The sequence below is a fragment of the Hemitrygon akajei genome, chromosome 2 (genome assembly GCF_048418815.1).
Source record: "Hemitrygon akajei chromosome 2, sHemAka1.3, whole genome shotgun sequence".
NCBI classification, from domain to species: Eukaryota; Metazoa; Chordata; class Chondrichthyes; order Myliobatiformes; family Dasyatidae; genus Hemitrygon; species Hemitrygon akajei.
In genome coordinates this window covers 9,435,043-9,449,960 of record NC_133125.1, presented here as the reverse complement: position 1 = coordinate 9,449,960, position 14,918 = coordinate 9,435,043, and the positions used below count along the sequence as shown (strand labels likewise).

Sequence of the window (14,918 nt, the reverse complement as noted above, 5' to 3'; positions counted from 1 at the left end):
TGTATATTTTGTGTTTTATTAAAGAAGGGAATTTTGATCCCTGAAAAATTACTGGCATCCCAATAAGCTTCAAAGAGAAAAGCTTTGGCTTATTCAACCTTTTCTCTTAAGATATGTTCCCTAATCCAGCAGCATCCTGATAAATCTCCTCTGCATCCTCTAAAGTTTCCACATTCTTCCTATAATGAGCTGACCAGACCAGAACACAATGCTTCAAGTGTAGGCCAGATAGAAGTTTGTTTTGAATTAATACCAAAATATCACGAACACAAGAAGCTCATCTTCAAGTTCGTTAAAGTTTTATTGTCATTCAACCATACGCATGTATACAGCCAAACGAAACACCATTCCTCTGGGAGCAAGGTGCAAAACATAGTACATACAGTATAGTCACACATAGCACATAGAGTTCCAATCCAGTTCAGTCTAGTTGCAGTTCTCTGGAGTCTCCTGAAGCAAAACATGCTGCATATCAGAAATGCTTTGTCTGTGCCTGTCTAAATAAATACACGTCACAATCTGACGACAAAACCTCGAATGCCACAAATATACTCAAAGACTACCAAGCCATCCCAAATAGGGCTGATATGTTCACAAACAGGAAAAGATTCTAATACTTTCACACATAGTTCATCTGCAAGGAATATACTGATCTGTGTAAAATATCAAGGCAACTTCCAAAATTTCTTGATCCCATGGTACTCTATTCAGAACTATAGCACTTCCCTGTCAACAGACGGATGTCTAATGTGCTGAGTATTTCCTGTTTTATTTTTGCAGATTTCTAGCATTTGTTTCAAAAATCCTTAAATATTAATTCAGAAGCACAATTTCGTAATTCTTTTGCAAAGTTCTTCAAAACAATGTGAAGCATTCACACAAAGGGGTTCTGCACAAGTTAGAAATCCAGAGTAACACATATAAAATGCTAGAGGAACTCAGCAGATCAAGCAGCATCTATGGAGAGGCATAGAGAGCCAAGGTTTTGGACCAAGACCCTGTTTCTTTATTCCTTTCCATAGATGCTGCCCGAAACATTTATACTCATTGTTGACATCGGTCTGCATTCTTTTGATGATTCATTTGGTAGATAAACACTGTATACAACTTGAAGGTCCCTCATTGAGTTTCTGTTTTGTGCTTAGCTAGTCCCAGCTGTATCTGCAATGGAGCATCCCAATTGACAACACTTTACCTTATTGTTGGAAGTGTGCCCATTAGATGATAATTTGGGCTCAGCTGTCTGCACAGGATCAAAGTAAGCTGCAGAGAGTTGAGTTGTAAACAGTGATCTCCATTATGGGCACTAGCCTCCGTCATATCAAGGATATCTTCAAGGAGCAATACCTCAAAAAAACAGCATCCATCATTAAGGACTGCCATCACCCATGCTTTCTTCTCATTGCTACCATCAGGAAGGATGTACATAAGCGTGAAGGCACACACTCAATGATTCAGGAATAGCTTCTTCCCCTCTGCCATCCGATATCTGAATAGACATTGAACCCATAAGCATTACCTCTATTTTTTTTACATTTTGTAAAATATTTGCACTACATATTTAACGATTTTATATATACACACACACTTACTGTAATTCACATTTTTTCTCAATTATCATGTATATTTTGGTACTGCTGCTGCAAAGACATATGCTGGTAACATTAAACCAGATTTATCTCATGGCGTCAATATGAGCTGAATACTATCATACTTGAAAACGGACAAAGCACTGGAGTGTTAGCCTCATTTCAAAAGCCATAGATAATAAATGACATCATCATTGACGATAAGACAATTATTTCATTGTTGATGTCCTATGTGATTATATTTTCCTATCTGTCTGCAGTGTTTGAAATGTACCGCTCATACTCCAGATGGGACCATGCTCACCTGATCATATTCCTACATGGTCTAAACATTTACAATGCTTCTTTCCTACTGCCTCACGATTTCCTCATTCTAATCCGGTGCTTTGTATAACAATAAATAATCCACTATTTCTTTTTTTCTCCCCACTGGTGCAGTCTGACTTGCTGAGTATTTATCAACACTTTTGCTTTTTATTTTAAATTTTTATCATCTATATTTTTGTTATTTGCAGTAGAAGATCTAAACTTAGAAGTTCTCAATAATTTTTTCAAACTTCATAGCTCAAACTAAATATATATATAAAACCATTTTTTTCCATTCATTTCCTTCCAGCCATTCACAATAGGACAAAGAAATACAATAGAATCAATGAAAAACTACACACAAAGACTGCCAAGTAAGCAATCTGCAAAAGAAGATAAACTGTGTAAGTACAAAAAAAAATAAGTAAATAAATAATACAGAGAACTAGAGTTGTAGAGTTCTTGAAAGTGAGTCCATAGGTTGTGGAATCAGTTCAGAGTTGAGGTGAGTATTTATCCTTGCTGGTTAAGGAGCCTGATGGTTGCTGGTAATAACTGTCCCTGACCTTGTGGTGTGAGACCAAAGGCAGTAGCAAGAAGAGAGCATGGCTTGGATGGTGGGGGTCCTTGATGATGGATGCTGCTTTTTCGTGGCAGTGCTCCTTGTAGATGTACTCAATGGTGGGGAGGGCTTTTCCTGTGATTGAGGTCATGGCAATAATTTTTGAGGAATTTACCTTTCGTGCTATTGCCAAATGGACTGTTACCAACAATAAAGTGAAAAAGACGCAGGCTTATTAGAGAAAAAAACATTGTTGTCTTCTGCTTTTAAGAAGTTTTTAATTCTCAACTGCAAGATTAAGCAAGCAACTACCGTACTCCTTCATTAGTGCACCGGACCTTGTAAGTCAGTCAACACTACTAAGGATTGGGAGAATTGCATAAAGTAGCGGGGATGGGGGCAAGAGATCTCTAGGCTTCAGAGACCCACTTATTTGAAATAACCAGAGTAACCGTGTCCCATGTCCCTAAGCCACCAAGAGCAGTGGTAGATTGAGAATCACACACTGAGGCACCTGTGCATTATAATGCCACATAATACAATAAAGAGACCAGGGCGAGGAAATGTTAGAGAAAACATATATAAAAAGACAATGACCCAGTCTGCATTTTATATTATTGTGATGCTCTGATGGGGGGGTGGGGAGTGGTCGACAGCCTGCCTATTCCTAATGGCCAACACTATTAACCGTTTTAAAATACTTTCATGGGAATATGGTGGGATGTTCAAGTTCATTTATTGCTACATTTTTGCTTGGGTTATACAGTTATTCACATATGTGTTTTATGGGTCATCCTGACTGTAAACGGGGTGTTTAATAATCACCTCCCCTGTCTATATGTGACTGAGTGGGTTCTCTCCCTGGATCATAGCACCCAGTCTGTTTTTGTGTTTATCACAATAAAAATAGTTGTTGTGTTAAATAAACTTCTTTGTCTGTCATCATGGAACTAATACTCGCTACATTAAATATGAATCAGTATTTCTACTGTAATATACATCCTACTTAATTAAATTTGCTGTCAACACGAGACTGAATCTCAAATAATAATGGGGCAGCCTACAGAGAGGAAGTCATCACCGTGTCAAGAAAACAACCTCTCCCTCAACGTCACAAAGACAAAGGTGCTGGTTGTGGATTACAGGAGGAATGGAGACAGGCTAACCCCTATAGACATCAATGGATCTGGGGTTGAGAGGGTAAACAGCTTTAAGTTCCTTGGCCTAAACATCACCAAGGATCTCATGTAATCTGTACATACCAACTGTGTGATGAAAAAGGCAAAACAGTGCCTCTTTCACCTCAGATGGTTGAAGAAGTTTGTTATGGCCCCACAAATTCTAAGAACTTTTTATAGGGGTACAATTGAGAACATCCTGACTGGCTGCCTAACTGCCTGGTATGGGAACTCCCTCAATCGCAGGACTCTGCTGGGCGTGGTGCAGACAGCCCAGTGCTTCTGTAAATGTGAACTTCCCACTATTTGGATATTTACAAAGACAGATGTGTAAAAAGGGACCGCAGGTTCATTAGAGACCTAAGTCACCCCAACTACAAACTGTTCCACCTGCTACCGTCTGGGAAACAGTATCACAGCATAAAAGCCAGGACCAATAGGCTCCCGGACAGCCTCTTTCACTAGGCCATCAGACTGCTTAATTCATGCTGGCACAACTGTATTTCTATGTTATATTAACTATTCTGTTATACATAATATTTATTATAAATTACTATAATTGCACTTTGCACATTTGAACAGAAACATAACATAAAGATTTTTACTCCTCATGTATTTGAAGGATGTAAGTAATAAAGTCAATTCAATTCAGCTCAAACTTTGTTGAGAGTTAAACCAAAAGTCACAACCATTTGAACCAATTTCTGTTAGTAAGCATTTAAATGGTACCTCACACAAAGCATGATGGGATAATGACACCAAGCTTAGCAGCATGTGACAGTAAGTACCGTCCAGCTTCCCAGTGGTGAGAATTTTAACAGGAAGTGGGCACAAACACTTCAAAACATGTGAAAAATATTTTTAATGTGATTTGAAAAGATAAAACAGATGGATGTGTGTTCAATTTGCCTGAGTGAATTTCACCTGTATAAAGCAGCAGTGCGTAACTGAGATACAGGTAATGGCTAATGTACAACCTCAGCATCACTTTCTTGCATTAACATATATCTCTTGATTGCTTCATTAATTAAATATACAGTCAGTGGCCACTTCATTGTGTAGCTCCTATACCTAATAAAGTGGCCACTGACTGTATATTTGTGGTCTTTTGCTGCTGTTGCCCATCCACTTCAAAGTTCAAGATGTTGTGCTTTCAGAGGTGATTTTCTGCATACCACTGTTGTAATGTGTGGTTATTTGTGTTACTGTCACCATCCTGTCAGCGTGAACTAGTCTGGCCATTTTGGTGAAGGGTGGATGGGTGGGGGAGGGAGATACAGCAAGAAGCTAAGAGGTTATAGATGAAAGAGGAAAATGTTTGAAGAAGGAGAGGACAGTAGATATGGGTGAACGGAGGGGAACCAGAAGAAAGCGATGACACTTACCCCCTCATCCAGTATCACCTGTAACCTGCCAGTTGTACTTCTTCTCCTCCTTGCACTTTCCTATTCTGGTTTCTGCTTCTTTCTTTTCCAGTCCTGATGAAAGTTCTCGGCCTGAAATATCAGCTAATTATTCACTTCCATCGATGCTGCCTAACTCCTGAATTCCTCCAGCATTTTGTGTGTGCTGCTCAAGAATTCCTTATGTTAATGATGTGTAGTTTTGAAATGTTTACAAAGAGAGTAAAGGGTCCTGTGTGAAATATTTAAGGTCTGATATGAAATAATAAAGATCCATGTAAAATATTAAAAGCCTAGAATTAAATAGCAAAGGCATGTAAAATATTCAGTCTCTGGTATGAAGTAGCAAAACTTGTATATGAACTAGAAAGCAGTCTGTGTAAAATAGGTTTCTGGCTGAAAATAGTTTCCAGTGAATCAGTAAAGTCCCTGTGAGAAAGAGTGAAAGTTTTGTATGAAATTGTAAAGTGTCTTGGTGAATTCCCCCAGCTGACAAGCAAAGAGAACAGTGTTCTGATCACATTCGTATTGAATTCATGTTGCACTCTCAGCATTACTAACTCAGGTCATAACACTGACTAACCGCAGGTGCTTTTCGAACAAGATGGCCCTCTCCTACAAGGGCTGGTGACAGGCCCATAGTAATAAACAGATTCTCCCTCACTGGCTCTTCAAATCTCATATGGTGTCATCCCAATCAACTTTGAAATGTTCCCACAACTTATGGGCTCACTTTCAAGGCCTCTTCATGTCATGTTCTCAATATTAATTGCTTATTTATTTATTATTCTTTCACTCTTTTTGTATTTGCAGAGTTTGTTGTCTTTCGGATACTGGTTGAATGCTCAAGTTGATGCGGTCTTTCATTAATTCCGCCCTGGTTATTATTCTATTATGAATTTATTGAGTACTCACAAGATATTGAATCTCAGGGTTGTCTTTGGTTACATATATGTACTTTGATAATAAATTTACTTTGAACTTACCTGGCTGAGAGGTTAATCAACAGCGGTTTTATTTATTTTTATTTAGAGATACAGGCCAGAGTACCCTCTGGCTGCCCAGCAATGCCTGACAACACCAATTTAACCCTAACCTAACTAAATTAGGATTAACTAACTAACCTAATCACAGGACAATTTACAATGACCAATTAACCTACCAGGTACATCTTTGGACTGTGGAAGGAAACCTGAGCACCCGGAGAAAACCCATTCACTCCACAGGGAAGGAAGTACAGAGACTCATTACAGGGGATCCTAGGAATGAACTCTGAACTCCGATGCCCCAAGCTGTAATAGCATGACATTAACTGCTAGGAAACTGCACCGTTATCAACCAGTTTGATGACATTTTGTTGTCCTTTCAAACATAACAGGGACAATTACAAATCTGTCATCTGCTTTCAACCATTGTCAAAAGATTGAAAATACCAACAAGATTTTCAAGTTGAACATCACACATGAACAATAAGGGAATGTCAGTTTCCATTATTGAACTCAATGTCATGCTTGATGTTGCGGTGTTCATCGAGCTTGGCAATCAGTTTGCAGACGTTTCATCACCAGTTGAGGTGACATCCTCATTGCGTAGTTGTTGGTGTTTCTCTCTGGAAGTGCTCGTTTTCATATAGGCCCCTGTTCGCTTGCCTCAGTCCTGATTGGCTGTCCTTTGAATTCTATTGGCTTGCATTTCATTAGCTCTTAGGGATTTGTAGACAGCATCTATTTCAATATGTTTGTTTACTGAGTTATCAGAAGAGAACCACACTTCTAAAAATTTTCGTGTCTGCTTCGTGTTTGCCTGTGACAGAACCTCAGCAATGTCCCATCTAAAGTGGTGTCACCTCTTCAAGTTGATATTACCGGAGCCAATATTAGAGATGAATGGCCCATGGCAGAATTGATTAGTTCTGGTACATCCCCAATATTAACTGAAACACCTTCAATGCTAAAGGAGCAGATGACAAGAAAATGTCAGGCGATGTTCATAGAAATGAGAATAGGTTTCAGCTACAGAAGGATATTGATGAGTTGGTAAAATGGAAAATAAAATTTAATCTTGAAAAATGTGAAGTTATGCATTTTGGAATAATTAGTAAGTCTTGAATATATACAAGAAGTGATAGATCTCTAGGAAGTAATGGAGACCAAAAAGACATTGATGCATATGTTAAACACAAGAGGTTCTGCAGATGCTGGCAATCCAAAGCAACACACACAAAATGCTGGGGGAACTCAGCAGGTCAGGCAACATCTATGGAAATGAATAAACAGTCTATGTTTCAGGCCAAGACCCTTCATCAGGACTCAGCAGGTCCTGATGAAAGGTCTTGGCCTGAAACATCAATTGTTTATTCATTTCCATAGATGCTGCCTGACCTGCTGAGTTTCTCCAGACTTTCGTTTGTATATATGTTCAAGGATTCATCTATCAGTACAGGGCAGCTAAGAAGGATACAGAATTATTGTTTTCACTAACATAAAATTTAAAAGAGGTTATGTTATATCCATGTAAAATATTAGTTAAGTAATGTAATCACAAAGAAGAGAAAGCCTACAGGTGCTGGAAATCAGCAACACACAAAATATTGAAGGAACTCGGAAGACCCGGCAGCATCAATGGAAAAGACTGCAGTTGATGTTTCAGGCCAAAACCCTTCATTAGGACCTTCATCATTTAGAGTAATGTGTACAGTTTTGGTCATTGCACTGTAGGAAAGATGTAAAAACAGTACAGATGCAGAGAAAATTCACTAGGAATCTCCTCTGCATCCTCTGCTCACTCTGTTGCCTGTGATAGAGCATTTCAGATATGAATTATGTGACTGTATTATTTTTCTTTGGAGCAGAAAAGATTCACAAGAAACCTGCCTGAGGCACAATGGAGGTACAGTTGGAGCAGACGGTAAAGGTTTTTTTTTCCTTTCAGTAGTTGTATCTACCAGAGAACATGATTTTAGTGAAGTGGTTTTGAGGGGACTGGAGTAAGAATTTCTTTCCTACAGAAGGTGGCTGAGTTCTGGAAAGTAGTCCCTTAACAGGTGGTGGAAGTAGTTACTCTCACACATACAAGGAATATGTAGATAATCATTTGAAATGCATTAATACATAGCCTGAGCGTTTGAAACATTGATTAGTGTAAATAGGAACTTGATGACTGACATAGTTACGGTGGATTGAAGGGCTTTATAAATTCTCCATAACTTCACATGGAGCGTCATTATAAATGTGCAGGAAGTCACAGACAGATATGTAGGTCAGAATAGGAATGAGATAGGGAATTAAAGTGGCAGGCAACAGGGCTGTTCCTGTGGATTGAATACAGGTGTTCTGTGAAACGGACACTCGATCTGCATTTGATTTCTGCAGTGTGGAGGAGACCACGTCAACAGTTACAAATGCAGTGCACCAGATCCAGAAAAGTGGAAGTGAAATGTTGCTTCATCTGGAAGGACTGTTTTGGTCCCTGCATAGTGAAAAGGGAAGAGGCAAAAGGATAGGTGTTGCATCCTCTGTGATCACTTTGCCACTTAAAATTAATACAGTTGAGGCACTTTGGATACTTCTTTATCATAGCTAGCTTAGTAGTTGATTTGTGACCAATGTGCTTAAAACCAGATCATCTATTCAGAGAAATTAAATAAGGGTTAAATTATCTACTAATATTAAAAAGGGAATGTACAACTGAAGGCAAAATGTCTTCACTACTAAAATTCTAAAACTTACTGATGTTGCATGTTACTCACTTTCAAGGACTCTTCATCTCATGTTCATGATATTAATTGCTTATTTATTATCTTTTTTTTTCCTTTTTGTATTTGCATAGTCTGTTATCTTTTGCACATTGATTGTTTGTCTGCCCTGTTGAGGGGGTCTTTCTTTGATTCTATTAGGTTTATTGTATTTATTGTGAATGCCCACAGGAAAATAAATCTCAAGGTTGTATATGGTGATGTAACCCCCCCCCCCCCCCCACGGTAAGCCTCAGGCTCACTCAGCTCGCTTTTGTCTAGGGGAAGCAGCTTTCGGCCCCGCCAAACTGGGTAATCAAGTATGTGTGGATGCTGTGTGATGTCCCCCACCACGCCAAATAACAGACAGTACACCATATGCGATTAAATGATTACACTTTATAACTTACTTTGACTATGTAGGTAGTAAAGGAACAAAATAAGAACTGTTTAACTGTTTAAAAAAAAGAAAAAGGCGCCATTATTATTAACCAGTTTGTGCACACATCGTTGGAGCTCTGACAGAACCGGGTCCCCCTTCCACCAGTTGATGTTCTCCGAATTCCACCGACCCATGAATGGGACCACCCTCGGTGATCGACCAAACGCCCTACTCGAGTCTGTCCGTGTCTCCTCTCTGAAGACCCTGGGCCTCGGACTCCTGCTTGGGGTCCATTCCGTCGCCCAGCTTACAGCATCTCGCCTTCTCTCTCTGTCCCTATCATGCCTTCTGCTCAAAGCCTGCAAAAAACAATAGCTTTCCCACACAAGAAAGAATAACATCTATCCCAATTGGTTAGCAAATGAATACAATTCCAGTTATCAGTAATTATAACCCAAACAAGCTGCTATAGAGAACCACTGTCTCAGCAGTTAACAGTATAGAGAAGCCATTTTATTATAACATAACAAAGAAGCCATTTTATTAGCCTTAGCAGTAACATAAAAGAAGAAACCCCTACACTGATATGTATGTACTATGATAATAAATTTACTTTGAACTTTTTGATCTCATCTCCACTGTTTAGGAAGATGAGGATCTCAGAATCTTGTAATCACAACTACTTTCAAAAGAGACAAACCTGATCTTGGTAATTGTAAAAGTGTGTTCCTTTTGCCACAAGGAAATTCATAGTCAGGATCCTCACAGTACCTTATATTAGCTGATGAGTTGCTGCCCTAATCACAATGCAAATTCTGTCCTTCAGAAAACACAAGGATGTTTACATACATCAACTCCCAAAAGAAATGTTGAGAGCAGCATCAACCACTGTACATAGACTTTTTCAACTTTATTTAAAGCTTTGGATTTGTCAGTTGGCAGGAACACTTTTCCCAAATTTAGCTGCTTTTGGAGGGTGATCTTCATTTTCCATCTGTTGCACACATGCAAGCTATGATTTTAAACAGTAGTTCCATAACAGATCCAATTTCAGTACAGACTGTTGCCAAACAAGGCCTTGTCGTTATCGCAACATTTATTTCAATCTTGCCTACTGCGTATCTCATCTCCTATAAGCTTTCCACTGGAAGGTTAGTGAAAAACTTTTCAACCTATGTTGCTTTCACTCCAGAACTAAGGTCACCCCACCTTCAGCCATCAAGATATAGTACCAGATGGTATTTAGGTATTCATTTGATCAGAGACTAATCTCCCAGTCATTGCTGACTCATTCAAAAAGTATCTGTCTTCAACCCAGCCTTTGACCATGATGGTCCTTTCTGATTCTCCTGGAGAATGTAGAGTACTTCCCAATGTACAGAACCTCAATAGGCATCAATTATGCAATTTATTATTGTCTTCAATGCAGTAGCAAAGCATTCGGATAGTCAGGAAATGAGTGAAGACTGAGATGCCCAGAATGCCCATAGCTCTCTTATGCACTTCTCAGTCATGTACTACACACAATTGGTACCTCACAGCTCTTTGGAAATAATGTGGTCTTTACAAATTCCTCTGAATCCATTGATAGGATAAGCAAACCAATATCAGGGTCCTCTCTGAGGCCTGTGTCCCTAGAACTGAGGTCCTGTTGAAGAGTCTTGGCCTGAATTGTCGACTGTACTCTTTTCCATAGATACTCCCTGGCCTGCTGAGTTCCTCCAACATTTAGAACCATAGAACACTACAGCACAGTACAGGCCCTTCAGCCCTCCATGTTGTGCTGACCCATATAATCCTTTAAAAAAGTACTAAACCCACACTACCCCATAACCCTCCATTTTTCTTTCATCCATGTGCCTGTCCAAGAGGCTCTTAAATATCCCTAATGTTTTAGCCTCCACCACCATCCCTGGCAAGTCATTCCAGGCACTCACAACCCTCTGTGTAAAAAACTTACCCCTGATGTCTCCCCTAAACTTCCCTCCTTTAATTTTGTACATATGCCCTCTGGTGTTTGCTATTGGTGCCCTGGGAAACAGGTACTGACTATCCACCCTATCCATGCCTCTAACTAATCTTGTAGACCTCTATCAAGTCCCCTCTCATTCTTCTACATTCCAAAGAGAAAAGTCCCAGCTCTGCTAACCTTACTTCATATGACATGCTCTCCAAACCAGGCAACATCCTGGTAAATCTCCTCTGCACCCTCTCCATAGCTTCCACATCCTTCCTATAATGAGGTGATCAGAATTGAACACAATACTCTAAGTGCGGTCTCACCAGAGATTTGTAGAGTTGCAACATGACCTCTCTATTCTTGAATTCAATCCCCCTGTTAATGAAGCCTAGCATCCCATAGGCCTTCTTAACTACCCTATCAACCTGTGCAGCGACCTTGAGGGATATATGGACTTAAATCCCAAGGTCCTATTGTTCATCCACACTCTTAAGTAATTGACCATTAATCCTGTACTCAGTCTTTTGGTTTGTCCTTCTAAAATGCATCACCTCACACTTGTCCGGATTGAACTCTATCTGCCATTTTTCTGCCCAACTCTGCAGCCTGTCTATATCCTCTTGTAACCTTCGACCACCTATAGCTCCATCCACAACTCCTCCAATCTTCGTGTCATCCGCAAACTTACTCACCCATTCTTCCACCTCTACATCCAGGTTATTTATAAAAATCACAAATAGCAGGGGTCCCAGGACAGATCCCTGCGGCACTCCACTAGTTACTGACCTCCAGGCAGAATACTTTCCTTCAACAACTACCTTCTGCTTTCTTCCTTTAAACCAATTTTTTATCCAAACAGCCAAGGTTCCACTTATCCCATGCCTCATGACTTTCTGGATGAGTCTCTCATGAGGGACCTTGTCAAATGCTTTGCTAAAGTCCATGTAGACCACATCCACTGCCCTACCCTCATCAACTTCTTTTGTTACCTCTTCAAAAACCTCAATCAGCCTCATGAGGCACAATCTTCCCTTCACAAAGTCATGTTGACTATCAATGAGTAGACTGTACTTTCCAAATGCTCATAGATCCTATCCTTAAGAATCCTTTTCAGTAGTTTGCATACCACTGACGTAAGACTCATCGGTCTATAGTTCCCGGGTTTCTCCCTATTACCTTTTTTAAACAAGGGAACTACATTTGCCATCTCCACTCCTCTGGCACTTCCCCTGCAGCCAAAGAGGATTCAACGATCATGGCTAATGCTCCTGCAATCTCTTATCTCAATTCCCACAACAACCTGGGGTGTATCATATCCGGCCCTAGGGATTTATCAATCTTAATGTTTTTAAGAAGACCCAGCACTTCTTTTCCCTAATTTCCACATTGTCCAGCACACAGGCCTGCTCTACCTCGACCTCATCCTGATCAAGATCCTTTTCACTTGTGAATACTGATGTAAAGTATTCATTTAGGACCTCCCCAACCTCCTCCGCCTCCAGGCACATGTTGCCCTCTTTATGCTTTAGCGGTCCCACCTTCGTTCTCATCATTCTCCTATTCTTCACATATGCATAGAACGCCTTGGGGTTCTCCTTAATCCTACATGCCAAGGCCTTCTCATGCCCCCTTCGAGCTCTCCTAAGTCCTTTCTTTAGCTCCTTCCTGGCTACCCTATATTTCTCATAAGCCCCTCCTACTTCCTGCTTCTTATATCTAACCTATGCTTCCTTTTTCCTCTTGACGAGATACTTCACGTTTCGTCACCCACGGTTCCCTTTTCCTACCATTTTTTCCTTGCCTCAGTGTGACAAACCTATCCTGAACCCAGCTCAAGTGGTCCCTAAACTTCTCCCACATTACTTCTGTGCTTTCCCCTTTGAACATCTGTTTCCAATTTATTCTCGCTAGTTCCTGCCTCATCCCTTCAAAGTTAGCCCTTCCCCAGTTAAGCACTTTACCATTTTGTCTGATTTTATCCCTTTCCATAGCTATGCTGAAGCTAAGGGAGTTGTGGTCACTCTCACCAAAATGCTCCCCCACCAAGAGGTCTGTCACCTGACCAGGTTCATTACCCAGAACTAGATCCAGTATAGCCTCTCCTCTCATCGGCTGGTCCACGTACTGTGTCAGGAATCCTTCTTGAACACACCTGACAAATTCAGCCCCATTTATCCCCCTTGCACTCAGGAGGTGCCAGTCAATATGAGGGAAGTTCAAATCACCCATAGCTACTACCCTGCATTTCCTGCTCCATTCTAAAATCTGCCTGCTTATCTGCTCCTCGGTGTCCCGAGGGCTATTTGGGGGCCTACAGACTACTCCCAGCAGAGTGATTGATCCCTTCCTATTTCTGACTTCCACTCAGACTGACTCCGTGGACACTCCTTCTGCAGCGTCCTCCTTTTCTATAGCTGTGACAACATCGTAGTTCCACGTACTAATCCATGCTCTAAGTTCATCCTCCTTGTTCATAATACTCCTAGCATTGAAATAGACACATTTCAACCCCTTTAACTGGCTACAATTATGTTCTGTCCCCTGCCTGTTCTTCCTCATCAACTCAGAACTCATGCCCTTGTCCTTCTACCTTAATCCCTGCACTCACATTCTGATTCCCACCCCCCTGCCAAACTAGTTTAAACCCTCCCCAACAGCTCTATCAAACCTGCCCACCAGGATATTGTCCTTTTTGTACAGGTCACACCCACCCCAAAAGAGTACCCAATGATCCAGAAATCTGAATCCCTGCCCCCTGCTCCAATCCCTCAGACACGCATTTATCCTCCACCTCATTCTATTCCTATTCTCACTGTCGCGTGGCACAGGCAGTAATCCCGAGATTACTACCTTTCAGGTTCTGCTTTTCAACTTCCTTCCTAACTCCCTGTAGTCTTCTTTCAGGACCTCTTCCCTTTTCCTACCTATGTCATTGGTACCAATATGTACCACGACCTCTGGCTGTTCTCCCTCCCACCGCAGGATATCTTGGACGCGATGAGAAAGATCCTGAACCCTGGCACCTGGGAGGCAAACTACCATCCGAGTTTCTTTCCTGCATCCGCAGAATCGCCTGTCTGACCCCCTGACTATAGAGTCCCCTATCACTACTGCCTTCCTCTTCCTTTCCCTACCCTTCTGAGCATTTTGTGTGTGTTTGTTGGGAGCACATAGAAGGTCAGTGTAAATGTCGGAAATGTCGGAAAAAGTACAACTCCCATTTACTGAACAACTCCTGTACAACCTGTGGCGGAGTACATGGGTTCAGCACAGGTCTCTTCAGCTTCTGTGGAACTGCAGACAGCAATGATTTCTAAGAAGCATTTATAGCTAATTAAGTAAATTTGAGATATTGCTACCGCTACAGTAGGGAGAAAGTTATTGTCAATTTCTGCAAATGGCTAGCTAACTGTCTACAGTGATGTTAACATTGGAATAAGTATTCAATGGGATGGTGAGCATCATTTCTTTAAAAAATACATTAAATTCCAATATCTACCAATTTGATTTTTTTTTTTTTGCAAATCTTTGTAGTTTGTCTTCTGGCTCACCAAGTCCTGTTGCCTTCACAAACTATAAAGTTACTGGGGCCCTAGATTCCATGTTTCCCTTAAACTCACTGGGAACAAGTTCCTGTGCTCCCTTTAGGCTTTGTTTCCCATTTAAACTTGCAGGGTCTTAATTCCTTCACCCACTTTAAACTCACGTGACTCTTGGCACCCAGTCACTCTTCAAACTCAGCGTGGCCAAACAAACAATAAACTTGTTCCCATGGGCCTATTAAAATCACTGGGCCCTCTTCCTT

At 40.7% G+C, this 14,918-nt stretch overlaps 1 long non-coding RNA gene across 1 annotated transcript in view; it reads right to left on the bottom strand.

Annotated features, from left to right (window-relative positions):
- Positions 1-265: 265 nt before the first annotated feature.
- Positions 266-14,918, bottom strand: part of LOC140739050 (uncharacterized) — a 35,406-nt gene continuing 20,753 nt past the window's right edge. The window contains exon 5 of the long non-coding RNA XR_012101562.1: positions 266-1,489. This is a non-coding gene — a long non-coding RNA (uncharacterized lncRNA). The remainder of the gene's footprint in view (positions 1,490-14,918) is intronic.